Source organism: Dendrobates tinctorius, unplaced genomic scaffold, assembly GCF_039654945.1.
Source record: "Dendrobates tinctorius isolate UK_male_01 unplaced genomic scaffold, ASM3965494v1 ptg000064l, whole genome shotgun sequence".
NCBI classification, from domain to species: domain Eukaryota; kingdom Metazoa; phylum Chordata; class Amphibia; order Anura; family Dendrobatidae; genus Dendrobates; species Dendrobates tinctorius.
In genome coordinates this window covers 53,686,085-53,705,279 of record NW_027361732.1, presented here as the reverse complement: position 1 = coordinate 53,705,279, position 19,195 = coordinate 53,686,085, and positions in this window count along the sequence as shown.

Below are 19,195 nucleotides of genomic sequence, written 5' to 3'. Positions count from 1 at the left end.
ATGTTGATTAAATGTCTAAGCATGCAACTGGTATTCAAATTTCTGAGTTGTTTACCTCGGCTAAAGGTCCTTCCACACTTCTTACAGGTAACCTTGCCTCATCAGTAGAATTTTGGACAAAGAAGTGCCACACTGCACTCTTCCTACTATGGCATACATTTTCTGGCCTTGTACGCTGTGACACTAAGTTGACCGTCTGGCCAAGCTGTCCTGCAACTCTTTTAGTTTTTGGTCCAGGTTTTTGGACAGCTACGGGCCTGCCAGATAACCGCTGCTGCGATGTCAATGCCTGCTGCGGATCCTTCTCCTTATCTGAACTATTGCCAGCGCCACCCTCCTCCCCCAATGGATGCCAAACCGGGTCAAGAACTGGTTCATCCATCACCTCCTCTTCAAAATTATCTGCACCTTCCTCTTTACCTTCCTCTGTGTCACCGTATAAGGTGGTATAGTATGCGGGAAGGGGCACCTGAGTTTCATCAGGGTCAGATTCAGGCTCAGTAGACTGCGAGGGCAATGTAGTACTCTGGGTCAATGTACCAGCAAAATCATCTAGCAGTGGCTGTGCATCAGTGCACTCCATGTCAGATTCATCTTGGACTGGGGAATTCAGGATTTGACTGGATAACCCAGGCATGGTATGTGAAAAGAACTCGATAGAGTAATCTGAAGTGTGGGCTGCCGCATCCTTAACTTTTGATGGGGGTATAGGGCACAAGGAAAGGTGTTTTTCCTGACCAGAACCCTGCACTTACGACTCCGTGCTTGCAGGTTTCGAATGTTCAGAAGAGGACACAATAGAGCTGGTGGCTGTTTTGGCAATGTACGCCAAAACCTGTTCCTGATGCTCCGGCTTTAAAAGCAGTTTTCCTACTCCAAGAAAAGGGAACCTTACAGACCTTCTTGGGCCAGACGATGATGCAGGCTCAACACATCCTGCCTTAGCTGCTATTATGCTTTTGCCAGAACCAGCCAATGCACCACCACCATCAGTACCAGCCACGCCCCCTGCCCACGTCCACGGCCTCTTCCACCATACTTCCTCCAGTTTGGGAAAATGTACCAAAAATACCAGCAGAGAGATGGTACTGTATGAGGAGCGTCCAGCTGTGTAAGGTGTATTAAAAAAATTAAATCTACATATATATTTTGTTAGTCACAGACGCTCTCCCAGTATGTATTTGACCGTAATCCAACAAGCAGATATACGGTACTGTATCAGAAGTGTACAGCTGTATACGTTTTTTGTGTAACTAACAATCTCCGTATATGTATTCAGGAAGTGTCACACACACACGCTGACTCTGTAGAGATGTGACTGTAATGCGAACAGCAGATATACAATACTGTTTGAGAATCGGACAGCTCAATACGGTGTATGGAGAAATGGAAATGTCCGTATATGTACAGTATTTACAGGGTGTCACACACACGCGCTGACTCTGTATAGATGTGACCATAATGCGAACGGCAGATATACAATACTGTTTGAGAATCAGACAGCTCTATATGGTGTCTGTATGGAAAATTGTAAATCTCTATTTTTATACGGAGTGACACACGCTGTCTCTGTATAGTTTTAACCGTGATCAAACAGCAGATATATGAAACTGTTTGAAAAGCGGACATCTTTTTACGGTGTAGGTCTGGAAAAATGTAAAATCTCCTCGGTTTGTTTTTCCAGAATCACACGCAGATAGCTTGTATATGTTCGTGATACCAGCCAGTACACGGTAGTGTGTGAAGACTGTACACCGCTATATGGTGTGTGAAAAAATGAACCCTCGTTAACTGACCAGAACAAAATAATAAAAGTTGGAGTGCTTTGAAAAAAGCAGTTTGAACAGCAGTGTGCACACAGCAATGCAGCTAGCAGGTAGCCTTAAAAGGCAGCCTAATCACCACCAGCGCTGCTGCACACAACAAAAGTCCTCCCCTTTCACTGCACACTAACTGTACAGTGAAAAGCGCTATCAGCAGAAGCTATTTTTTTTCTTCTTCCCTGCCTAACGCTCTCCCTATTCAGAATCAGCAGCAGCACCTCTCCCTATTCTAAGATCGGCAGAAGTAAGATGGCGGTCGGCGGTCACGTCCTTTTATAGCCACTGTGATGCCACACAAAGCCAGCCAATCACTTCAATGCCCTTCTCTAAGATGGTGGTGGCCGCTGCCCATGTCATCGCATTGCCCACAGTGTACGTCCTCCATCATTGGCTGAGAAAAGGCGCTGGAAGCATTATTTGAAACGTGACTTTGGCACGCGGGTCTGCGACCTCATGGCCGACCTCACGCTATGGTCGGGTTTCGACCGGCGAAACCCGACTTTAGCTAAAGTCCGTGACTTTTGAATTTGACCAACCCGTTTCGCTCAACTCTAGTTATAAGGGTTAAAGGTTCATCCGCAATTTCTTATTTTTTCTACATAAATTACAAAATCAATTTTTTTTAGGAACCACATTACATTTGAAGTGACTTTGAGGGATCCAATCTAAAAACTGCACCCCTCAACGAGCTCAAAACCACATGCATGAAGTTTATTTTACCTTTTCACAAAAATGTTACTTTAGACACCTTTTTTTATTTTAACAAGGGGGACAAGAAAAAATAGATCTCAACAATTGTTGTTAAATTTCTCCTGAGCATGCTGATACCCTAAATGTGGGGAGGAAAACCACTGTTTGAGTGCATGGCAAGGCTCAGAAGAAGCGCCATTTAACTCTTTGAATGTAGAATTGGCTGGATGCCATGTCGAGTTTGGAGAATCCCTAATGGGTCTAAACAGTGGAAACCCCTACAAATTGAGCCATGAAAATAATATTTTTTCTTTTCACATTAAGCCATGACAATAATAAAAAAAATCACATTTTTCCCCACAAAAATGTTTTTTAGCCCCAAATTTACCATTTTCATAAGAGTAATGAGGAATCGCAACATACAATTTGTTGTGCAATTTCTCCTGAGCATGCCAATACCCCATATGTGGGGGAAAACTACTGTTTGGATGCACAGCAAGGCTCAGAGTGTAATTTGACTTTTTGAATGTAAAATTTGCTGCCAAGACAGTGATGCAGGATCATTGAACATTGGATGTTTGCTAAATATGTTGAATGACCATTGTGTGGGTCCTGTGGCTTGTTTACTTTGCTAAACAAAGGAGTAAAAATTATGCAAATTGATAATAGTCAAACAATGCAAATTAATCTCATCACATCTTTCTATTGACCTCTGGATGCTGGATTGAAGGACAAGAGTTGTGAGCTATAAAAGTGGGACATGCCTCTAACAAGATACATCCAGACAGCCAAGTGATCCAGAGATCCAAAGAACCAGAAATTCTTTACAAAATCACAGCCAGGAACACTCTACAGGATAGCTGCCAGATCATGGCTCCATCACGCGGGACACACATATGACACTCCACAGGATGCCAACTCAGGGGACCATGGCCCGGCTGAAAGAATGCAGATCTGGTCCATTGAACATCACTGAAACATGGATACATTTGGAGTAGTCAGGATTTGGACCCAACAATCTGCTGAGCCCCATGGATACGTTTGGGAAAGCCAGGATTGGGACCCATCGGTCACCTGGCTCCAGGAAGATGTTGAGAGAAGCCAGGATGTGACCCTCTGGTCACCTGGCTTTGTACTTCAATGGACATCCTAAGCTTGCTATTACCTTCTCTGTGCGTGCCTCAGGTGGGAGTAGTCGGCCCTGCAAGCTCTGAAGTCACATCTGCTCTTATCTCGTTAAGTCAGCAGAAGGGTGAGACTGTAATTTTGTACCATCTTGGGTATTATGCTGGGATTGTTCTATGTGTTATCTGCCATGAGTTGGGATGATCCTTGGTCCATGCGGTTTCAGCCTCCACACCTCCGAGGGATCCATCCACTACAATGAGGCAGCAGAGTTACTCTAGACTCAGTCTGGCCTCTGTTCAGTGTTGTCCTTCTTTTCAGAAGTGCACAAAACTGTGACTGACTGCACTTTTAAAAAGACAGACACAGCTGGATCAGAGGCCAGACTGTGTCCACAGTGTCTCCATCTGGCTCATTATAAGGTGTCATCAGACTGGGGTTCCATCTGAATCACATATTTCAGAGATTTACAAAGAAATCCTGGTTTAAGCTCTAAGGCTAGAGTTCAGGATAAATGTGAGCTGAGCCTTACTGCGATCTTTTTGAGGCAGAATGAAAAAATCAACAGCAGGTGAAGCATTGTTTTTTTAGTATGCTGTATCTTATGTGGCATAAGAGATTAGATGACTTTATTTTTCGGGTAGGTGCGATTACAGTGATACCAGATTTATATCTTTTTTTATGCTTAAAGGGAATCTGTCACCTAATTTTTGGCCTTTGAGATGCGGCCACCACCATCAGGGGCTTATCTACAGCATTCTGTAATGCTGTAGATAAGCCCCTGATGTAACCTGAAAGATAAGAAAAACAATTTATATTATACTCACCCCGGGTCCGGTCTGGTCCAATGGGTGTCGCGGTCCGGTCCGGCACCTCCCAACTTCTAGTGATGATGTCCTCCTTCTTACTTCTGCCGCATAGGCGTACTATATCTGCCCTGTTGAGGGCAGAGCAGAGTACTGCAGTGTGCAGGTGCCGGGAAAGGTCAGAGAGGTCCGGCGCCTGCGAACTGCAGTACTTTACTCTGCCCTCAACAGGGCAGATCAGTACGCCTGAGCAGGAGTCACGGCAGAAGTAAGAAGGAGGACATCATCGCTAGAAGATGGGAGGCGCCGGACTAGACCGCGACACCCATCGGACCGAACCGGACCCCAGGGTGAGTATAATCTAACTCGTTTCTCTTATCTTCCAGGTTACATCGGGGGCTTATCTACAGCATTACATAATGCTGTAGATAAGCCCCTGATGGCGGTGGCCACAGCTCATAGGCTATGAGGTGACAGATTCCCTTTAACTGCTATAACACACTGAAAGAGGCTTTTTATTGCACATTGGAATATTTTGAAAGTTATAATTTTTCTATATTTCTGCCAACAGTCATGTGCAGGCTTGTTTTTTGCGGGGCAAGTTGATGTTTTTATTGATACCATTTTTGGGCACATTACAGTTTTTGAACACTTTCTATTCCATTTTTTTGGAGGCAGAATGAACAAACATTTTTTGTGTGTTATTTTTTCATTTATTCATGCATGCACACACGTCTCGCATATTTTGATGTAATTGCAACCATTTATATTCACACTAGCATGCTGTATATTGCCACACACTTTTATTACTGACATAGTATATACTTTTGTTTTTTCACTCATCACATATATTTTTTCACATCTTTAGTTGTGTTTTCTATATCCTTCATATTATAATCACCTAGTTATTACAGTGGGGGATAAAAGTATTTAGTCAGCCACCAATTGTGCAAGTTCTCCCACTTAAAAAGATGAGAGAGGCCTGTAATTGACTTCATAGATAGACCACAACTATGACAGTCAAAATGAGAAAACAAATCCAGAAAATCACCTTTGGCAAGATTTATTTTTCAAATTATGGTGGAAAATAAGTATTTGGTCACCTAAAAACATGCAAGATTTCTGGCTCTCACAGACCTGTAACTTCTTCTTTAAGAGGTTCCTCTGTCAATCAGGTGATCAGCCGGCACGATCCAGGAAGCCGGGTTTCTGCTGTAGCTTATTTGGCAAGCACTATAGCTCTTATTTCCGAAGTCACAAGGTGTTTACAGTTGCTTAAAGAGATAGGAAAAGTGTGAGTCCCTTGGTGACACCTATGTAGAGAAGGACTAATAACTGTGCCAAGCTTCATTGCCCTCACTCCACAGGAAGTGGGTCAGGGGTAATCTTTAACCCCCTCATGACCAGATGTATCATTTTCATTTTTGCATTATCATTTCTTGTTCCCCTTTTTCCCGAGCCATAACTTTTATATTTTTCAGTAAAAATGGCCATGTGAGGGCTTGTTTTTTGCAGGACAAGTTGTACTTTTGAACAACACCATTGGTTTTAACATATCGTGTACTGGAAAATGGGAAAAAAAATTCCAAGCGTGGTGAAATTGCAAGAAAAAGTGCAATTCCACACTTGTTTTTTTCATGTTTACTAAATGCTAAAACTGACCTACCATTATGATTTTCCAGGTCATTAGTAGTTCATAGACACCAACCATGTCTAGGCTCTTTATTATTTAACCCCTTTCTGTCATGTGACGTACTATCCCGTCCATGTGCCCTGGGACTTAATTCCCAGGGACGGGATAGTACGTCACAGCGATCAGCAGCGCCCACATGGTGAGTGCCGCTGATCGCGGCCGGGTGTCAGCTGATTATCACAGCTGACACCCGGCACAATGTCTCAGGGGCGGTCACGTACCACCCCCAACACGTTAACCCCTTGCACACCGCGATCAAACACGATCGTGGTGTACCAGGGGTTAAAGAGAAGCATCGACAGAGAGGGGGCTCCCTCTGGGCTTTCCTGAGCCCCCCACAGCAGCGCAATGTGCAGTGCTGCTGCGGGGGGCTCCATCCCTGCAGGTCCCCGAATCCAAGATGGCGACGGGGACCTTCGGGGTCCTGCAGGGAGCTGGCTTCCTCAGTGCCTGCAAAGCGCAGGCATGAGGAAAGCCTGTGCAGTGCCTGTGCAGCGATATGTCACATGACAGGTATGTCCCCCTGGGACAATGTAATAAAGTTAAAAAAAAAGTGTAAAAATAATTTTAAAAAAATTATTCCCTAATAAATTCATTTTTTGGAAATAAAAAAAAAACAATAAAAGTACACATTTTTGGTATTGCCGCATCCATAATGACCCGCCCTATAAAACTGTCCCACTAGTTAACCCCTTTAGCGAACCCCTTAAAAAATAAAAATAAAAACTAAGCAAAAAATAATGATTTATTATCATACTGCCAAACAAAAAGTGCAATAACGCGCGATCAAAAAAACGCATATAAATATCCATAGTACCGCTGAAAACGTCATCTTGTCCCGCAAAAAACGAGCTGCCATGCAGCATAATCAGCAAAAAAATTAAAAAGTTATAGCTCGCAGAATAAAGCGATGCAAAGATAATTATTTTTTATAGAAAATTATTTTCATTGCATAAAAGCGCCAAAACATAAAAAAAGACCTAAATGAGGTATCGCTGTTACCGTACTGACCCAAAGAATAAAAGGGCTTTATCAATTTTACTGCAGGCGGAACGGTGTAAACGCACCCCCCAAAAGAAATTCATGAAACGCTGGTTTTTGTTCATTCTGCGCCCCAAAAATCGGAATAAAAAGCGATCAAAAGATGTCACGTGCCCGAAAATTATACCAATAAAAACATCACCTCGTCCCGCAAAAAATAAGACCTCACATGATTTGGTGGGTCAAAATATGGAAAAATTATAGCTCTCAATATGTGGTGATGCAAAAACTATTTTTACAATAAAAAGCGTCTTTTAGCGTGTGACAGCTGCCAAACAGAAAAACCTGCCATAAATAGTAAATCAAACCCCCCCGTTACCACCCCCTTAGTTAGGGAAAAATAATAAAATTAAAAGAAAATGTATTTATTTCCATTTTCCCGCTAGGGTTAGGGCTAGGGTTAGGGCTAGGGCTAGGGTTAGGGTTAGGGCTAGAGTTAGGGCTGAGATTAGGGTTAGGGGTGTGTTGGGGTTAGGGCTGGAGTTATAATTGGGGGTTTCCACTGTTTGGGCACATCAGGTGCTCTCCAAATGCAACATGGCGTCTGATCTCAATTCCAGCCAATTCTGCCTTGAAAAAGTCAAATGGTGCTCCTTCCCTTCCAAGCTCTGCCATGCGCCCAAACAGTGTTTTACCCCCACATATGGGGTATCAGCCTACTCAGGACAAATTGCAAAACAACTTTTGGGGTCCAATTTCTCGTGTTACCCTTGGGAAAATAAAAAAATTGGGGACTAAATGATCATGTTTGTGGAAAAAATACGATTTATTTATATTCACGCCCGGGCGTTATAAACTTCTGTGAAGCCCTTGGGGGTTCAAAGTGCTCACCACACATCTAGATAAGTTCCTTAGGGGTCTAGTTTCCAAAATGGTGTCATTTGTGGGGGGTTTCCACTGTTTAGGTACATTAGGGGCTCTCCAAAAGCAGCATGACACCCGCAGAGCATTCCATCAAAGTCTGCATTACAAAACGTCACTACTAGAGTTGAGCGAAACGGGTCGAAAAATTTCAAAAGTCGCCGACATTTGGCAAAGTCGGGTTTCATGAAACGAAACCCGACCCTAGGATGAGGTCGGCCACGAGGTCGGCGACTTACGTGCCAAAGTCGCATTTCAAAAGTTTGTTTTGCGCTTTTTTTCAGCCAATCAGGATCCACGGACACTGTGGGCAACGTGATGACATAGGCACGGGTCACCACCATCTTTCAGAAGGGCATGCAAGTGATTGGCTTGCTTTGGGGGGCGTCACAGGGGGTATAAAAGGGCGTGCACGCCGACCACCATGTTACTCATGCTGATCTCAGAATAGGGAGAGCTGCTGCTGCTGCTGATTTTGTAGGGAGAGTGTTAGGCAGGGAAGAAGACACCAAAAACTGCTTCTGCTGCTAGCGATTTTGCCTGTACAACACACCAGTCACTGTGTGTGCAGTGCAAGGGGAGGCTATATAGTGGTGTATCAGTGGTGTTGGTGGTTGGGCAGCCTTCTAAGGCTTCCTGACATTCCTGCATTGCTGTTTACCCACTTCTCCGCAAACTGCTTTGTTAAAAGCAATCCCAATTTTTTTTTTTGTCCTGCTGAGGTACTGAGCGTGCATTTTTTCACACCATACAGCGGTGTACGCTCCTCACACAGTACCGTGTAACGGCTGTTATCACAGCCACAGTGAAGCTATCAGTGTGTCACTCTGTGAGAATAAAACGAGGACATGTTCCGTTCTTACAGACCTGCACTCTAGGGAGATTCCTATTCTGCCCAATTCTACATACACCTTGTAGTTTGTGATACACTAGCCAATTTCTGCCTGTGACATAGCGCTGTGATATTCAGTGGGCCTCACACAATCCATAAGTGTCCAGTGTCCACAAGTGTCTGCAGAAATTCAAAATCTCCCTTATCCTCTCGTCACTTTTGTCACAGCTGTGCCATCGAGCCTGTCACATAGCGCTCAGATATTCATTGGGCCTCACACAATCCAAAAGTGTCCAGTGTCCACAAGTGTCTGCTGAAATTCAAAATCTCCCTTATCCTCTAGTCACTTTTGTCACAGCTGTGCCATCGAGCCTGTGACATAGCGCTCAGATATCAGTGGGCCTCACACAATCCAAAAGTGTCCAGTGTCCACAAGTGTCTGCAGAAATTCAAAATCTCCCTTATCCTCTCGTCACTTTTGTCACAGCTGTGCCATCGAGCCTGTCACATAGCGCTCAGATATTCATTGGGCCTCACACAATCCAAAAGTGTCCAGTGTCCACAAGTGTCTGCTGAAATTCAAAATCTCACTTATCCTCTAGTCACTTTGGTCACAGCTGTGCCATCGAGCCTGTCACATAGCGCTCAGATATTAATTGGGCCTCACACAATCCAAAAGTGTCCAGTGTCCACAAGTGTCTGCTGAAATTCAAAATCTCCCTTATCCTCTAGTCACTTTGGTCACAGCTGTGCCATCGAGCCTGTCACATAGCGCTCAGATATCAGTGGGCCTCACACAATCCAAAAGTGTCCAGTGTCCACAAGTGTCTGCAGAAATTCAAAATCTCCCTTATCCTCTCGTCACTTTTGTCACAGGTGTGCCACCGAGCCTGTCACATAGAGCTCAGATATTCATTGGGCCTCACACAATCCAAAAGTGTCCAGTGTCCACAAGTGTCTGCTGAAATTCAAAATCTCCCTTATCCTCTAGTCACTTTGGTCACAGCTGTGCCATCGAGCCTGTCACATAGCGCTCAGATATCAGTGGGCCTCACACAATCCAAAAGTGTCCAGTGTCCACAAGTGTGTGCAGAAATTCAAAATCTCCCTTATCCTCTAGTCACTTTGGTCACAGCTGTGCCATCGAGCCTGTGACAGAGCGCTCAGATATTCAGTGGGCCTCACACAATCCAAAAGTGTCCAGTGTCCACAAGTGTGTGCAGTAATTCAAAATCTCCCTTATCCTCTCGTCACTTTGGTCACAGCTGTGCCATCGAGTCTGTGACAGAGCGCTCAGATATTCAGTGGGCCTCACACAATCCAAAAGTGTCCAGTGTCCACAAGTGTGTGCAGAAATTCAAAATCTCCCTTATCCTCTAGTCACTTTGGTCACAGCTGTGCCATCGAGCCTGTCACATAGCGCTCAGATATTCATTGGGCCTCACACAATCCAAAAGTGTCCAGTGTCCACAAGTGTGTGCAGAAATTCAAAATCTCCCTTATCCTCTAGTCACTTTGGTCACAGCTGTGCCATCGAGCCTGTCACATAGCACTCAGATATTCATTGGGCCTCACACAATCCAAAAGTGTCCAGTGTCCACAAGTGTCTGCTGAAATTCAAAATCTCACTTATCATCTAGTCACTTTGGTCACAGCTGTGCCATCGAGCCTGTCACATAGCGCTCAGATATTCATTGGGTCTCACACAATCCAAAAGTGTCCAGTGTCCACAAGTGTCTGCTGAAATTCAAAATCTCCCTTATCCTCTAGTCACTTTTGTCACAGCTGTGCCATCGAGCCTGTGACATAGCGCTCAGATATCAGTGGGCCTCACACAATCCAAAAGTGTCCAGTGTCCACAAGTGTGTGCAGAAATTCAAAATCTCCCTTATCCTCTAGTCACTTTGGTCACAGCTGTGCCATCGAGCCTGTCACATAGCACTCAGATATTCATTGGGCCTCACACAATCCAAAAGTGTCCAGTGTCCACAAGTGTCTGCTGAAATTCAAAATCTCACTTATCATCTAGTCACTTTGTTCACAGCTGTGCCATCGAGCCTGTCACATAGCGCTCAGATATTCATTGGGCCTCACACAATCCAAAAGTGTCCAGTGTCCACAAGTGTCTGCTGAAATTCAAAATCTCCCTTATCCTCTAGTCACTTTTGTCACAGCTGTGCCATCGAGCCTGTGACATAGCGCTCAGATATCAGTGGGCCTCACACAATCCAAAAGTGTCCAGTGTCCACAAGTGTCTGCAGAAATTCAAAATCTCCCTTATCCTCTCATCACTTTTGTCACAGCTGTGCCATCGAGCCTGTCACATAGCGCTCAGATATTCATTGGGCCTCACACAAACCAAAAGTGTCCAGTGTCCACAAGTGTCTGCTGAAATTCAAAATCTCCCTTATCCTCTAGTCACTTTGGTCACAGCTGTGCCATCGAGCCTGTCACATAGCGCTCAGATATCAGTCTGTCTCACACAATCCAAAAGTGTCCAGTGTCCACAAGTGTGTGCAGAAATTCAAAATCTCCCTTATCCTCTAGTCACTTTGGTCACAGCTGTGCCATCGAGCCTGTGACAGAGCGCTCAGATATTCAGTGGGCCTCACACAATCCAAAAGTGTCCAGTGTCCACAAGTGTGTGCAGAAATTCAAAATCTCCCCTGTCCTATAGACACCTTGTACCTTGTTTTACATTACTATATAGTTTGTTGGATTTTGTCTACATTTCTACCAAAAATGAGGAAGGCTGTGGAAGAGGCCGTGGAATTGGGCGGGGGTTGGCAGCTGGTAATGATGGTGTTGGTGGTGGATCTGATGGTAGTGGCAAGAGCAAAATAGGACCGAATGCAGGAGGTGTTGAGCCTGCGTCATCGTCTGGCTACATAAGGCCTCAAACGCTTAGTTTTCTAGGAGTTGGCAAACCGCTTATAAAGCCAGAGTATCAGGAAAAAGTTTTGTCTTACATTGCTGACTCAGCCTCCAGCTCTATCGCCTCCTCTTCTTCAGTTGTAAAAAGTAAAAGCACTGAGTCGTCATTGGAGGCTCATGTTCATGAACCACACCTTTCCTTGTGTCCTTCACCCCAACCAAGATTGAAGGATGACGCAGGCCATACTACTGATTACTCCATGGAGCTCTTTTCACATACCATGCCTGGATTATCAAGTCAAATGGTGAATTACCCAGGCCAAGATGAATCTGACATGGAGTGCACTGATGCACAGCCGCTGATGGATGATTCTGCTGGTACATTCACTCAGAGCACTACATTGTCCTCGCAGTGTACAGAGGCAGATTCTGACCCTGATGAGACTCAGGTGCCCCTTCCCGCACACTATACCACCATACACGGTGACACAGAGGAAGGTGCACATGACATAGAAGAGGAGGTGATGGATGACCCAGTTGTTGACCCAGATTGGCATCCATTGGGGGAAGAGGGTGCTGCTTCCAATAGCTCAGATGAGGAGCATCCACAGCAGACATCGACATCGCAACAGCTGTTATCTGGCAGGCCCGGAGCACTCCAAAGACAGGTTCCAAACATCAAAAGAGTTGCTGGACAGCTTGTCCAGAGGGTCAAAAGATCACAGTGTGCTAGGCCGCAAAATGTCTGCCAAAGTAGGAAGAGTGCAGTGTGGCACTTTTTTGAACAAAATCCTCATGATCAGGCCAAGGTTATCTGTAAGAAGTGCGCAAAGACCTTTAGCCGAGGGAAAAATCTGAAAAATTTGAATACCAGTTGCATGCTTAGACATTTAACCAGCATGCACTTGCAAGCGTGGACACAACACCAAACCTCAAGTGCCACATGTGCAACTGATCACAACGAAGGTAGTCAGCAACGCTACATTGTTTCCCCCACTGTAAGCCCACCGGTTAGCACAGCAGCAAATGTTGAGGTGTCGTTGCAAGGCCACAGCAGTCAGGGAATCCCACTGTTATATCAACGAAAGACTGATTCTAGGCCATCAGAAAGAACACCAACTCCATCACCATCATCAACCCTCTCTCAGTCTGCCCTGTCCACCGCTACTTCCACCATATGCAGCTCTCAAGTCCAGCTCACCCTCCCAGACACTATGAGTAGGTCAAGAAAGTACTCAGTCTCTCATCCGCGTACACTGGGTTTGAACGCCCACATTGCCAAACTAATCTCGTTTGAGATGATGCCCTTTCGGTTGGTGGAAAGCGCAGCTTTCCGCGAACTCATGGCCTATGCAGTACCACGCTATGACCTACCCAGTCGCCACTTCTTCTCTCGCAAAGCCATCCCAGCCCTCCACCATCATGTGAAAGACCGCATTGTCCATGCACTCAAGCAGTCATTGAGCGGAAAGGTGCACCTCACAACTGATGCATGGTCCAGTCGGCATGGCCAGGGCCGTTACGTGTCCATCACTGCGCACTGGGTTAATGTGGTGGATGCAGGGTCCACAGGGGACAGCGGTGGTGGGACAGTGCTGCCTAGCCCACGGTATAGGAAACAGTTGGCTGTAGGCGTTCCACCCTCCTCCTCCTCCTCCTCCAGAAGCGAAAGCTCGTCCACAGAGCGCAGTCGTACGAGCACTCCATCTGCAGCTGCCACTGTTGCACACGATGTGTCCCCCTATCGAGCAGCTAGTGGAAAGCGTCAGCAGGCTGTGTTGCAGATGATGTGTTTGGGCGACAGACACACCGCCGAGGTGCTGGCCGAGTACTTTCAGCGACAAACTGAGTCATGGCTGGGCAGTGTACATCTTGAGGCAGGCAAGGTAGTTAGTGATAACGGGCGTAATTTTGTGGCAGCCATAGCCCTTTCAAAACTCAGCCACATACCTTGCTTGGCTCACACCTTGAACCTGGTGGTGCAGTGCTTCCTCAAAAATTATCCGGAGTTAACAGCCCTGCTCCAGAAGGTGCAAAGACTGTGCGCGCACATCCGCCGGTCGCCTGTACACTCCGTTCGTATGCAGAAGCTGCAGCGATTGCTCCACCTTCCCAACCACCGCCTCATTATCGACATTGCAACAAGGTGGAACTCCACCCTGCACATAGTGGAGCGGCTGTGCGAGCAGAGGCAGGCCATAATGCATTTGTGGGAGGATACACGGCCAGGCACTTTGAGAGCAGACATGGAGTTGACCGGTGTGCAGTGGTCGAAGCTGAAAGACCTTTGTAAAGTCCTTCAGTGTTTTGAGGAATGCACACGGCTGGTAAGTGCAGACGACGCCATCCTAAGCATGAGCATCCCACTTATGCGTCTGCTCATGCAAACTTTGATGCACCTTAAGGAGCAGGCTTCTGCAGCCAATGTTGATGAGGAGGAAGAGGAGGAGGGAATCCTTGATGACATTCAGCCATTGTCTGCTCAGGGACCTCTCCTGGACGAGGTGGAGGAAGAAGAGGAGGAGGAGGAGGATGATGGGGATGATTACTTAGGGGAGGAGGATGCATCTTGTGGGGCAAGTGAAAATATTGGCGTGGCAAGGTCTGGTACAGGGTTTGTGCGTGACTGGAGGGATGTGGATTTGCCAGAAAGTGCTCCTCCAACATGTCAGATTATGCCTTGCAGATCCTAAAAAGGGACCCCCGCATTGCCAAAATGATGAACGATGATGACTACTGGTTGGCCAGCATCCTGGATCCACGCTATAAAGGCAAATTACAAAACATCATGCCACAGGAGAACCTTGACCTAATATTGGCTAATAAACAAGCAACTCTGGTAAATCGGTTGCTTGAGGCATTCCCAGCACACAGCAGCGGTGATGGTTCTCACACGAGCCGTACGGGCCGGGGGCAGCTTGGCAGAGGTGTTCGTGGTGCACACAGCAGAAGTGGCGTTGGAGACAGGGGTTTCATGACAATGTTGTGGACTGATTTTTCAAGTACCGCTCACACAACTGGTAATACTGCATCGATGGAAAGTGACAGGAGACAGCAGTTGTCAACTATGGTTACAAACTACTTTTCCTCCCATATCGATGTTCTCCCACACAGGTCATTCCCCTTTGACTATTGGGCCGCTAAACTGGACACCTGGCCTGAATTGGCACAATATGCCTTACAGGAGCTCGCTTGCCCAGCTGCAAGTGTGCTATCGGAAAGAGTCTTCAGTGCAGCTGGATCAATCCTGACAGAAAAAAGGACCCGTCTGTCAACCCAAAATGTGGATGATCTAACCTTCATTAAAATGAACCACGCATGGGTTTCCAAGGATTTTGTCCCACCTTCCCCTGATGACACATAGGGTGACAGAAAAATGGCTTGCTTTGGTCCACCTCTTCCTGGGACTTGACCTATTTCACCTTTTGCATCAGCTGAATGTCCAACATCAACATATGCCACTTTCTAAAACTTCCTAACTGTGCTGCCTCCCCCCCCCATGGCCGGGGTCACCACCTAGCGCACGACACCGTGCGAGTGCCGTTGCCCTGGACAGGTGGGTAGGCCGACTCTTGGGCGCGTGCACTGGCACAGGGTCCTTCATAGTGCAATCAAGTGTCTCTGACGGTGGTCGTGCACACCCGCCGTCAGACACACCGCCGTACTATGAGGGGCCCAGTGCCAGTACCGACGCCCACGAGTGGGCCCCCCTTGCTTGGGCAGGGCCCCAGCATTTGCAATCTTTACCTCTCCCTGCTCCTCCGCTGTGTAGTCTGGGCCGTCAAATCCATACTGTGCCTGACACGTCTGAGCCTGCCTCCTGATGTATAGACATATATTTTGAATGTGTACGCTATCCATACATGTTATCCGGGGAAACGGTACCTTTTCTAACCTTTGTGCAATCACGTGCAATCCATACTGGGCCTAACACCGTCTGAGCCTGCCTCCTGATGTATAGACATATATTTTGAATGTGTACGCTATCCATACATGTTATCTGGGGATACGGTACCCTTTCTCACCTTTGTGCAATCACGTGTAATCCATACTGGGCGTGAGAACGGCTGGCGAGTTGTTAAGCAAGCTACAGCACCTGTGGTTTGCACACGTAAGTTTTTCATTTTTTCAGGAATGACGGTTAGGCCTAATTCCGGAACTGCGGTTGACCTGCACTTACTGGGAAATCATTGTTCGCGGGTAACAATTGTAATCAGTGATCCCCATCACTAACGTTGTTCAGCGGGTTATCGGCACCTGTAAGCGACAAACGCTGGCCTTTTCAGTGTAGCGCATATGCAGCCACGGACATGTAAGGGCATGACACACCAGTTATTGGCCAATCTCATGTGCCAGAGCCTCACGTGTCCCTCTAGTAAGCCGGACTCGGACCGCGGGGCATGACGGAGTCTCGTTCGTTAACGGAATTAAGCTTGCAATGTGTGCATCTGTTCTTTAGCTGGCATGGTTGAGGTTTCCCAGGTGGAGTCGAATTTAACCGTAGGCTCCACTCCTGGTGGTGCCCTTCTGGACATTCCTTTAAGGTTCAGCTTTGCAACCATACTGCCCACGTAAAACAAACACTTTGCCTTCATGAACGCTGTTTGGAGGGTCATGACACGTGGGAATAACGCCGCCCAATCAGTTAACCTGCTAGAGAGATCCTTCGTTGCTCCCAAGCATGACATCACACTCCCTAGGAAGAAGGTAATGCCACTGTGGCGACCATACTCCTGGGGGCGACACAAGTGAACTGATGACCAGCCACTGCTCGATGAATCTGCTGGTACATTGACCCAGACCACTACATTCCCCTCGCACGCTACACGACCTGAATCTGACCCTGATGAAACTCAGGTTACCCTTCCCATATACAGTTCCATCTTACACGGTGACAAAGAGGAAGCTGCAGATGAAAGTGCAGGTTCGGCCCACCCGCCCACCACCGTACTATCAGGGGCCCTGTGCCAGTGCCGTCGCCAACGAGTGGGCCCCCCCTGCTTGCTCAGGATCACAGCACTTGCAAAGTTGAAATACTGTGCAGTGAGATGGAAGATGGGGACGACGAGGAGTCCAGACAAGTACAGGGATTCCCTAGCAAGGAGACTTATTTGATTGTTTTCAATGTTGGGACAGCAATTTTTGGGGAGCACTATACTCTGGAGAATGATAGATGGGGCCCACCATACACTGGAACATTCCAAAGGTGGACATCAGACACTGGAGCAGCATTTACAGGGCCCATTATACACTAGAGCATTAGAAATGGGGCCCATTATGTTTGGAGCATTATTTGGGCCCATAAGACAGTGGAGCTTCATCCATGGGAGCCAACATATACTGTAGCATTATGTGGAGCTCATCATATACTGTTTCAAACATTATATGGGACCAATGATTCTGTATGGAGAAATAGATGGGCCTCGTCATGAGATGTAAAAAGTGAAGTATTTTTCATTGTACTATACCGCTATTTCTCTGCCGTATCGGAGCATGATGAGTTGTGGTATGTGCTAAAGGGGCGCTCTTTCGCCCAGGGCACATGAAAACCTGCAGCCAGCCCTCCCCCCCACAACTTTAGCCAAATAACCCCCATTTTTCAGTGCGTAACTTGTATTATGAAGTTAATTAAGGTTGACAAGCTTAAGTAAGAAGAATTGATGCTTTTGGCATTCAAATGGGCACTGTAGGTGTCTTTCCTGTCCTCCTTTCACTGCCGACTTTTATTCCCCATTGACTTACATTGGGTTTCGTGTTTCGGGATGACCCCGACTTTTCCCTATAATCGGACGATCTTGCTCGACCCGACTTTTGGAAAAGTCGGGTTTCACGAAACGAAACTCGACCCTAAAAAATCAAAAGTCGCTCAACTCTAGTCACTACTTCCCTTTCGAGCCCCGACGTGTACCCATACAGTAGTTTTCTCCCACATATGGGGTATCAGCGTACTCAGGACAAATTGCAGAATAACTTTTAGGGTCCTATTACCCTTGGGAAAATAAAAATTGGGGGTGAAAAAATATGATTTTTTAATTGTACCGCTGTACGTTATAAACTTCTGTGAAGCCCTTGTGGGTTCAAAGTACTCACCACACATCTAGATAAGTTCCTTGGGGGGTCTAGTTTCCAAAATGGGGTCACTTGTGGGGGGTTTCCACTGTTTAGGTACACCAGGGGCTCTCCAAATGCGACATGGCGTCCGATCTGAATTCCAGCCAATTTTGCATTGAAAAAGTCAAACGGCGCTCCTTCCCTTCTGAGCTCTGCCATGGGCCGAAACAGTGGTTCCCCCCCAACATATCAGGTAACAGCGTACTCAGGACAAACTGCACAATAACTTTTGCAGTCAAATTTCTCCTGTTACCCTTGGTAAAATAAAAAAAATTGAACCTGAAGTATTTTTTTTGTGAAAAAAAGTTAAATGTCCATTTTTTTTTTAAATATTCAAACAAATTCCTGTGACACACCTGAAGGGTTAATAAACTTCTTGAATGTGGTTTTGAGCACCTTAAGGGGTGCAGTTTTTAGAATGGTGTCACTTTTGGGTAGTTTCTATCATATAGACCCCTCAAAGTGGCTTCAAATGTGATGTGGTCAGGAAAAAGAAAATGGTGTTGCAAAAATGAGAAATCGCTGGTCAACTTTTAACCCTAATAACTTCCTAACAAAAAAAAATTTCGGTTCCAAATTTCTGCTGATGTAAAGTAAACATGTGGGAAATGTTATTTGTTAAGTTTTTTGTGTGCCGTATCTCTGTGATTTAAGGGCATACAAATTCAAAGTTGGAAAATTGCGAAATTTTAAAAATTTTCACCAAATTTCCATTTTTTCACAAATAAACGCTAGTTATTTGAACGAAATTTTACCACTAACATGAAGTTTAATATGTCACGAGAAAGCATTGTCAGAATCACCAGGATCCATGGAAGCGTTCCAGAGTTATTACCTCATAAAGGGACAGTGGTCAGAATTGTAAAAATTGGCTCGGGAGTTAACGTGCAAACCATACTTAGCACCCCATACTCACTGTTTTCCAGGACTTTTTTTTGGCTCTACTCCCCCCCCTTTGCACCACCTACATTTGTGAATCATGCAGCCGCTGAGCGCTGATCAGTGACACAAATCACTGATCAGCACCCAAGCCACTGTTTTCCAGAACTTTTTTGCCCGTCTTTTTTTCTCCACCCCCTTTGCACCACCTCCGTGCATGTGTCCTGCAGCCCCTGATCAGATGCATCATTCATCACTAATAGGCACCTGTGCTCGCATTTGGCAATTACTTTATTTTTCCTATTTGGAAAAAGTAACAGCAAAATTAAACTTCATTCTAGTAGTTACAGTTGAAACTAGAAGCTTACATACACTATGTAAAAAGACACATATGCATGTTTTTCTCAACATCTGACATGAAATCCGAATAAACCTTTCCCATTTTAGGTCAATTAGAATT